At 39.0% G+C, this 9,557-nt stretch overlaps 1 pseudogene; it reads right to left on the minus strand.

The window, feature by feature from the left end:
- Positions 1-1,434: 1,434 nt before the first annotated feature.
- Positions 1,435-6,626, minus strand: LOC148579480 (fasciclin-like arabinogalactan protein 2 pseudogene; annotated as a pseudogene).
- Positions 6,627-9,557: the final 2,931 nt, after the last annotated feature.

The raw sequence follows: 9,557 nt of genomic DNA on the forward strand, positions 1-9,557 counted from the left end.
GCGATTCACCCAAAGGACGGTCTAGAGATGACAACCACTTTCTACAAATCGGCAAAGATGAACACAGAATAATGTAAGAAGTTATCGAAAGTGATCTAAAAAAGAACCTGACGAGGTCTTACGGATTGCTAAAATAATAACTTAAAGACTGGCCGACGTTGAGAAGTCGGACCAAGTCAACCCAAGTTATAAGTAAACCCTGGAAAGAGGTCTGGCCAACCCTATTAAAGAGGATTACTTTAACTTATAAGGGCTCGACATGACAAAGTCAGCCCAAAATGGAAAGTTATCAAAGTAGTCCCTGAAAGAGATCTGACAAAGATCCAAGAAAGAGGACTACAAATAACTTAAAGGAGACCGATATAATGAAGTCGGACTCCTACTACTAGAAAGTTATAAAAAGTAATCCCTGAAAGAGATCTGACAAAGATCCAAGAAAGAGGATTACAAAAATAACTTAAAGGAGACCGATATAATGAAGTCGGACTCCTACTACTAAAAAGTTATAAAAGTAATCCCTGAAAGAGATCTGACAAAGATCCAAGAAAGAGGATTACAAAAATAACTTAAAGGAGACCGATATAATGAAGTCGGACTCCTACTACTAAAAAGTTATAAAAGTAATCCCTGAAAGAGATCTGACAAAGATCCAAGAAAGAGGATTACAAAAATAACTTAAAGGAGACCGATATAACCAAGTCGGACTCCTACTACTGAAAGTAATCCCTGAAAGAGACCTAACAAAGGTCCAAAGAAGAGGATTACGAAAATAACCTGGAAAAAGGTCGACCTAACAAAGTTGATCTCCTACAAACAAGTTATAAAAGTAATACCTGAAAGAGACCTGACAAAGGTCCAAGAAAGAGGATTACAAAAAATAACTTAAAGGAGACCGATACAACCAAGTCAGACTCCTACTACTGAAAGTAATCCCTGAAAGAGACCTAACAAAGGTCCAAGAAAGAGGATTACGAAAATAACCTGGAAAAGGTCGACCTAACGAAGTCGATCTCCTACAAACGAGAAGATCGTAAAAAGTAATCCCCGAAAGAGACCTGACAAAGGTCCAAGAGTTTAGCAGGGGACCAACGCAAAGAAATCGGTTATAGAGCGCTAAAGAACACACACAAAGCGAGAAAACCAAACAAGTCGGACCCCTACAACTACGGAGATTCAAGCTACACAACAAAAACCCAAGGAGGTCGGGCTGCAAGATGTCAGCATTGGCAGAAGGAAGCCTAGCCAAAAAACCTGTTCTTTACAGAGTCATAAGGCCTCGAAAGGCCACCAACACTTACTATCCAAAAGACGGCAAGCTAATTGTTTATTTTTCAAAAATAAAAAGTTGCTAGAAAAGCAACTAAGAAATGTCAGCAATCAAATAAAAAGTTTCCAAACGCCCACAAGCCGAGCCAACTACTTTAAAGAAAAAGATCAATAAGCATCAGAAGCCTTCTCGGCAGCATCAGGAGCCTTCTTGACTGCGTCAGAACAAGGAGAGGGGGGGCGAGTCTGAATCGGCACCGCATCTACAGTACCATCCTCCTGGTTCAGGATCTGGCAATCCAACTCGGGCCCAACTGGAGGAGCGGAAGAAGTCGGCACCTTGGTAGAAAACACAGGGGGAGGAACCACCTCATCATCATCACCCTCATCATCAGGGACAATCTTGCCATCCCTGACAATATTATCCAAGCTAAAGAGGGTAAGATCGGCCTCGGGAGCAATGATTCGAACTTGTTCTCTCAAGTTCTCATAAGCAGCAGTCACGCTGCCAACGAGATGACCTTGGAGCTCAGCATAGTCTTTCCGGGCATTGTCAAGCTCCTCTCTCAGGCGCCTCCCCTCCCTATAGGATGTAACATAACTATCCTTATGCATCAAGGCTGCGTCTTCAGCCAACCTCAAAGAAGCAGCCAGCGCTTCAGAACTCGCCTTCTCGTTCTCCAAGTCTTTTTCCAGCTTAGCCACCTTCACCTCAAGCTCCTCCTTCAATCCCTTCATCCGGTCGAATTCTTGTTTCGCCTCTTCCATAAATGCCTTGGTAGCATGGAGAGGGAGATTCTGAGCAGTCCGATATATGGCAGCCGACATGTACGCCATCTTAACATGATTTCGAGCCATAAAATCCAAGTGATGAAGGATGGACACATCATCCATGGAAAGAGCACCGTAGGGGCCGATTTGTTAATCCACGAATTCAATAGCATTAAAATCAGGAGCATCAAGGTCAAAAGGCTCAGCAGTCTTTTGGTTTTTATTGGGAGGAGCAACAGAAGGGGCAGCAGAGGTGACGTGAGGATCTGCCAAACGAACTCGGGGAGTAGGGATCACCTTCTTCACCCCGGCAGAACTCTGCACCGATGGCTTGGGAAGATCCTTCCCCAGCCGCCTGGGCAGCAGCATTTCTGGCAGTAGTCGCCCTCTGCACCCTCTTATAAGCTTTCATGGATTCATTATTCTTCATTGCCTCTGCAAAACAAAATAGAAAACTCAGCTACAAGTCAGACAAGTCAGAAAAGACAGCTACAAGCCATATAAACAAAATCATAAAAGAAACACAAGATACCCAGTTCAGATTGAAGAAGAGAAGGATTGGTTAGGAATTTCTTTGTGTCAAGATGGGGAGGTTGACCCCAGCATTCTTCCAAGATAGTCACAAAAGCCCGCTCAGCCTCATCCAATATCTCCCACGAATACCGGGAGACCCTCACGTCTTTTTGCCATTCTAAGGGAAAGGCAGGTTCGTCGTTTTCATCCAGAAAAAAGGGTCGAGCTCCTTCAACAGCTCAGATCTTGAAAAAGTAGTTCTTAAAGTCACGGAATGACTCGTCAAACATGGAAAAAACTTTCTTTCCTTAGGTAGAACGAAAGGAGACCCAAGCTGGCTTCTTTTTTACCACACCAGGCTTAGTCAAAACAAACAAATAGAAAAAGAGAGATTGGGAAGCAGGAATACCAAAACCGTCACACAGCAACTGGAAAATTTTTATAAAACCCCAGGAGTTGGGGTGAAGTTGAGAAAGGGCAACATTACAAGACCATAACAAGTCGGTTTCAAATGGAGTAAAAGGAAAAGTAATACCCAGTTGACCAAAGAAAAAATCGTAAGCATAAAAGAAGGGGCGATTGTCAACAACTCGAGTCGAAAAACAGACTCTCTCGTCAGAAGAGGGAGGGACAAGTTCATAATTCTTCTCATCACCAGAATTACTACAGACACTGTGAAACTGCCTAAGCTGAGTACAAAATTCGGAATCAACCAGCAAGACACACATAAGAACCATGGAGTCCACCCAATCAGCCATACCCGCGGGAACCTGGGAAGGCATTTCTGTTACGTTATTTCGGGAAGACATGAGGTTAACTAAATCCTACAAAAAGAAAGGAAGAATAGATTACACAAAAACATCTCGGACAGAGGGCAAAACATCTCGACGGGTGGATAAACAAAAAGGAAAAACCCCAAGACTCAAGACAAAGGTCTTGGGGCATCCCTTGGAGGCAGTAAACAAGCAAGGTTTTCAAGTTATTTCTACGGCTTACATCCCAGCACTCGTCAAAACAAAATCCAGAAAGAAAACAAAGGAAGCAAAAACGCAAAGGACCACACTCCTATAGTTTACCAGCAAAAAACACTACTTCTACAGTATATCAGAAATGTCAAAAAAGACCAAGCAGCAAAGGCGCAAACTTTCTTTTGAAATCAAGCAAAAAATCATCAGCCAAGGCACAAACAGAAACGGCGGCAACATGCAAAAGAAAAAGATTCAAGCAACAAGAAAAAGATTTGCACCAAAAAACAAAGAAATTCCAGAGCATGCAACAAGTCAAGCATGATAAAAAACGGAAAGATCCAAACTTTCTTCAAAAAGAAGATCAAAAGGAAAACCCCATCGCAAAGACAAAAACAAACGAGGAAAATACGAAATGGGACTAACCTGGAGACGGAAGAAGCTGCGAGGAAGGGTGGAAGTACAGAGACAAAGGCTGCCCAGAAAAAATGCCAAGCGACGAAAGCAGAAGCGCAAGCGAAAGACAGAAAGCGAGAGAGTGAAAGAAGAAATGTGAAGAAGTTACGAAAAGGGCGAAGGAGAGAAACCGTTTTCCTGAGTGCAAAATTCAAAAAAATAGAGAAGTTAGGGGAAACGGGGCAATTAAATGCCAATTAAATGCGGATATTAAAACCGCTTGCATTCCCAAAACAGTGCCGATATAAAAGCGCGCGCTTTTAGAGGAAAAACGTTCTACATTCAAAAGCTTCTACAAAGGAAATCGACAAAATGCTTGAGTTCGGCTTCATTAGAGAAGGACCGAAGTCAAGAACTCGACCTCAAAAAGAAGACCAAGCTCAAGCAGGGGCACTGTTCATACCCTGGGTCGAACTGTCCGACCCAGGATGATTGGTGGCAAAACGACTAACCTCTTCAGGTTCGACTATCCGACCTCTTCTTAAAGAGATCGGCCAAATCGACAGGAGAGCCCAGTAAAGGGCCCAAATGGAGGAACACAACCCAAATCCAAAGGCAGTTCAAGCCTACAGAGATAAAGGCGGTTCCCTTAAAGATAAGCTGACTTCACTCAAGATAAAGATAAGATAAGATAACTAACTTATCTTATCAGAAAGGTCAGCCCACACTACTATAAATACACTAGAGCACCCAGGTATAACTCATACTCTGATTCAACATAAAACCTGCTTAATACCCGTGCTAACTTAAGCATCGGAGTCTCTTGCAGGTACCCCCCACCTTCCGGTGGCCAACGATCAGCAGTGCAGCAAGTCCAATAAGTCGGACACAACAGCTCCGGCCGCCACCAGCCAGCCGGACACGTCATCTCCGACCAGTACGGAAGATCTCATCCGAGATCGACCTCCAGTTTCAGGTAACCCTCGGAATAGTTTCTATTTTGTAATTCTTTTTCTCAGTTTAGTCTATCTGAGTTTTATTGGAAAAAAGGCAAATAGGGTGAGGTTTGTAAGAAAAAGCCAATGAGTAGAAAATGGCAATGAGCTAGACTTGGAGAAAAAGCCTAAGTTATCTCAGAAATTCTTTGTTAGTATTTCTGTTTTGTGTCATGATCCTGAGAGGATTTCCTTGCAAGTTGGGTTAGCACTTTGCTGTTGAAAGCTAGGGTGAGTCCTAGTCAAGTTCAGGTTAGGTAAGAATCTGGACTTGTCCCATATAGGATTAGGTAGATCCTAGGGAGAATTGGTGTATGTAATCTATTGAAAAGATAGTGAAATTCCATCATTATTGTGATAGAGATTGGATGTTGGCTACATTACACTAAGTAGCTGAACCAGGATGCATCTGTGTGTCACCCTCTATTCTTCTCTCTCTATTTCTAATTCTACATATTAGGAGACAAAAACAAAAGAGTCTCCTACTTTTTTAATTCTTCTACATCTCACCTTATCTGTCCACAAAGATAATTGTGTTCCTACTTCTCTCACATAAGGAAACAGAAAGCAAATTATCTCCTGCATTTCACAGCAAAAAATAAAGGTTCTTGCAAAGCTGGAAAGGGTGCCCAAGATTCAACCTGCCTTCTCTTAGCCACTGATAACCATCATTAGCCTTTTAATTTAATATTTTAATAAAAAACTATTAAATTTCATGTTTCTTCAATTGTGATTTAAAAACTAATTTTGATTACAGGATTATCAATATATATTATAGTTCAATAGTTTTGAATTTTTAATAAATAACTTTTGAGTAAATAGTCATTTCTAACCATAAAAGATTTGGACGTTAACATTTTTATCCATGAAAGATAGAAATTAAAGTTATATCCATAAAAGATGAACTTTTACAAACAAAATTATCTAAACCCTAAAAACTTAAATAAAATTTTCAAATAACCCTCTAATATAATCTAACTCTAACTTCTAATTTTACTCCACATCCTCAATTCCAAACCCTACCACCACTCTCATTCCCAACTACCATCATCACTGCCACTATCACCATCATCACCTTGAAGAGCTCCATCAGCATCAGAACCTTGTTAATTTTATTCGCAACAAAGGGGTCCTGTCAATCCGTGTCACTATGCTCGCTGTATCAACCTTCGTCTCAGGCTTCACATCTTCCCTATCATTCTACACCGTGAAGTTGAACTTGTTCGCTCCTTCCGTCGCCAAAGTGTTTATGACCCCGTTGTTTGACTTCAGCATCTGCATCGACTAGTATACCAGAACTCCGTGGTACAGTAGCAACGATATCTTCTGCGTGTTCGTGAGGTTCTTGTACTTGGGCATAAAACCGCTCACGATAGTGTCTGTGGGGCAGAACAGGGTCAAGCCACCGTCCACGCTGTCCTAAAAAGTTGTAAGAGCCTTTGAAGGTCTGAGCAAGTTTGCGAATGACTTGCAACCTTGCTTGGACAAGATGTTGATGATGTTGATTTGGCTGGGGGCAGCAGTGGTGCTTCTGCTTCGGCGGAGCTCAATGTGCTACTGGTTTTGAGGATGGAGATGTAGGAAATTCTTGGACGAACTTAATGTAGAAAGAGTGGAGTCCGTCGTTGTCTTTGGAGGCAAAGCCTACTTTGCTGCCCTTGAGGTTGGTGATATTGACGTAACCAGCAGTTCCAGCGATAATGCCAGTGACCTAGAACATGGAGGAGCAAAAGTAGTTGAGGTGGTAATGGTGGTAATAATGGTAGAGTTTGGAATTAGGAGAGTAGTGATGTGGAATAAAATTAAAAATTGAAAGTAGATTATATTAGAGGGTAATTTGACAATTTTATTTAACTTTTTAGGGTTCAGATAATTTTGCCTGCAAAAGCCCATCTTTCATGGGTATAACTTTAATTTTCATCTTTCATGGATAGAAATATCAATATCCAAATCTTTCATGATCAAAAATAATTATTTACTCTTGACTTTTTTATTAACATTAGATTTGACATGGGAAGTATTCGACGGTAACAATTAATATTTATTTTAAATATTTAAACTTTTTCAATTATTACTGTTGGATTTTGTGTTAGAAATATTTAAAGATAGTATCAACATATTTTCGTCGAAATTGAGACTCTTTGCGTCGAACTAATCCAACAATAATATCTAAAATTTTATCGTTGCAACTCAAAAATTCCCTGTCGAGAATTTTTTTGATGGATACAATCTGACGGTAAAATTACTTTTTGTCATATTTTTACATATAAAATATTTGATGATAATTTGCAATTTTTCTATAATGGCTGAAAATATTCTAAATATTATACTAACAACCAACATTCTAGCTAGTAATGTTATTTTTAAAATTATTTATAAACTTTAAAAAATTTACCATCAAATTTTAAGAGTACCTTTATTTAAATAATAGGTAAAGATACCTTAATATAAATAAGCATATCATGGCAAATTCCTTAATACAAACATATTCTCTATCATGACTACTAACTAAGTGAGTGTTTTGGGATGTTTTCTTTCAAACAACTGTGAATATGAATTAAAAAAGATGCAATATATGTAAATATAAATGGTGGTTTTACTTAATTAAAATGTGGTTTAAAATCGTATTTTATGTGGAACCATAAATCATAGAAGAGATTTAAGTTTCTCATGTAATTTTTTCTTATATTAAATTTTGGAACACAACTATGATTTACATGCTTTATATCTTCTATTGTTCAACTAGTTGTGTTGTAGAGGTGATTAAATTTTGTTGAATTGCTGTATGTTGTTCTCTAAATTCAATGTTATTATATCGTAACTTTTCCTTATGTGAATAACTACCCAAAAGCAGATATTTACCAATTATAAAACCACCTCATTTGTGTTGCTAAAAAGCTAAGCGAGATGGGAAAAAAGGTAATATGCTATTTACCATTATCGACGTGTACTTCCACATGATCCTATTTGTGACTTATAACTACTTTTGCTATTGACAGAAATTATTAGAGTCATGATACTCGCCCAGATAGATTCATGATATGATGAGCTAGCTTACTAAAAACAACGCGGTTGCGAAGCTTGTGGAGATAGAGGAAATTGGCTTCGGATACTTGAAGCATATTCCATTTAGGGATGTAAAGCAAGACATTATGATTCATCTGGCTGAATCGTACAATTTTAGGACAAGAACCTTAATATTCGACGTTGGCAACATCCACCTCAATGCCGAGTTAATCGGGTGGGTTTTCAGTATTCCTTTCGGCGGTGAGTTCCTTTTTCTAAATTAATTAGCGTGCCATGGGACTATTCATTCAAATAACATTGTTTATATCTAATTTATGTTCGACTTACACACGGACATGTTGTAGGCAATGAATTCTCATCTCTGGACGACAAAAATTTGGCGCACGTGGCCATCAAAAGGTAGTTCCATAGAAGAATAACCATTGAGCTCCAAATTTTGTATACAGCTGTCCTATGGAAACGGAATCAGACAGGATAAAGTTTAGAAGATATTTTATACTAATGGTACTGAAGATGTTTTTGTGCCCCAACAACACAACAGGTAATTTTGCCATGGCACATTTATCCCATTCTGGATGTTTCTGATCCTAGGAGATTCACTTGGTCGTTGCATACTCTAATGTGATTGGACACGACAGTTCAGAAATATATTCTCAAAATGAACAAAACCTGTGAAGGCTACATGTTTGTTATATTGGTAGGTTGGATTGAAAGAGTATTAGTAAACTAAGCATGTCATTTATATTGCAGAGCATAGTCTTTTGTCTATGTACTGTACTTTTAGCAGCTAAAACATGGTCAACTGGATAACTATGATGAGCTAGAGCCATGGCTTGCTGCAAGAACTGCCGAAAAACTTGAAATGAAGGTGACATATATCTTTTCCACGGTACTCATTTATGCAAGTGTTTGTTTACGATGGACTGTACATGATTTCGGTGTTTAACTCTCTTTGCCATATGTATCTTATAAATGGTGTTAATATAACTGATATTCGAGATAGTTTTTTCTGGATACTTTGATTTTTATGCTAGGCTAGTAATGGATTTTTCTTTTAGAAAAAAATCGGATCTTACTTCTTACTTATAAGTCAGATGTTTTTTTTTTGTTGTGTGTCAGGGATACTTATAAGTTAGATTTTAATTTACCTGATTCGTAGCATGTCTTAAATCAGGGGTGCCTCACAAAAAGAGAGGAAGAAAGTAAAGACCTAAAAGGATGATCACCTCAGGCTGCAAGAAAAAACTTCCAAAAAAACACAGTCGAAGCACAAAGGAAAAGCTTTAGATGCTCCAAGTGTAAGCACATATTTAAGTGTGAATGTGTTAAGAGTATGATGCCATCTTATTATGGGTGATTTATGGTGTACGATCACTGTGGTTCTCTAATTGTACCAATATTTCTTTACTCGCAGTACAAATTGGGTGTTTAGTCTGGTTGCATTGTTGGTCCTTCCCTGTAATTAACTGCCTTAGTGTTTTTGTGATTAATATTATGTTTACAAACATGCAAGCTCCGCCTCTAGAGAGAGCAAGCAAGAATCAATGGAAATACAACCACGTAAATGCACAACAAAGCCACCTCTAAATAAAAATGGTCATTATGCACGGAGAGATCGAAAGTG

This window comes from Arachis ipaensis, chromosome B10, assembly GCF_059453495.1.
Source record: "Arachis ipaensis isolate K30076 ecotype BB chromosome B10, ASM5945349v1, whole genome shotgun sequence".
NCBI lineage: Eukaryota > Viridiplantae > Streptophyta > Magnoliopsida > Fabales > Fabaceae > Arachis > Arachis ipaensis.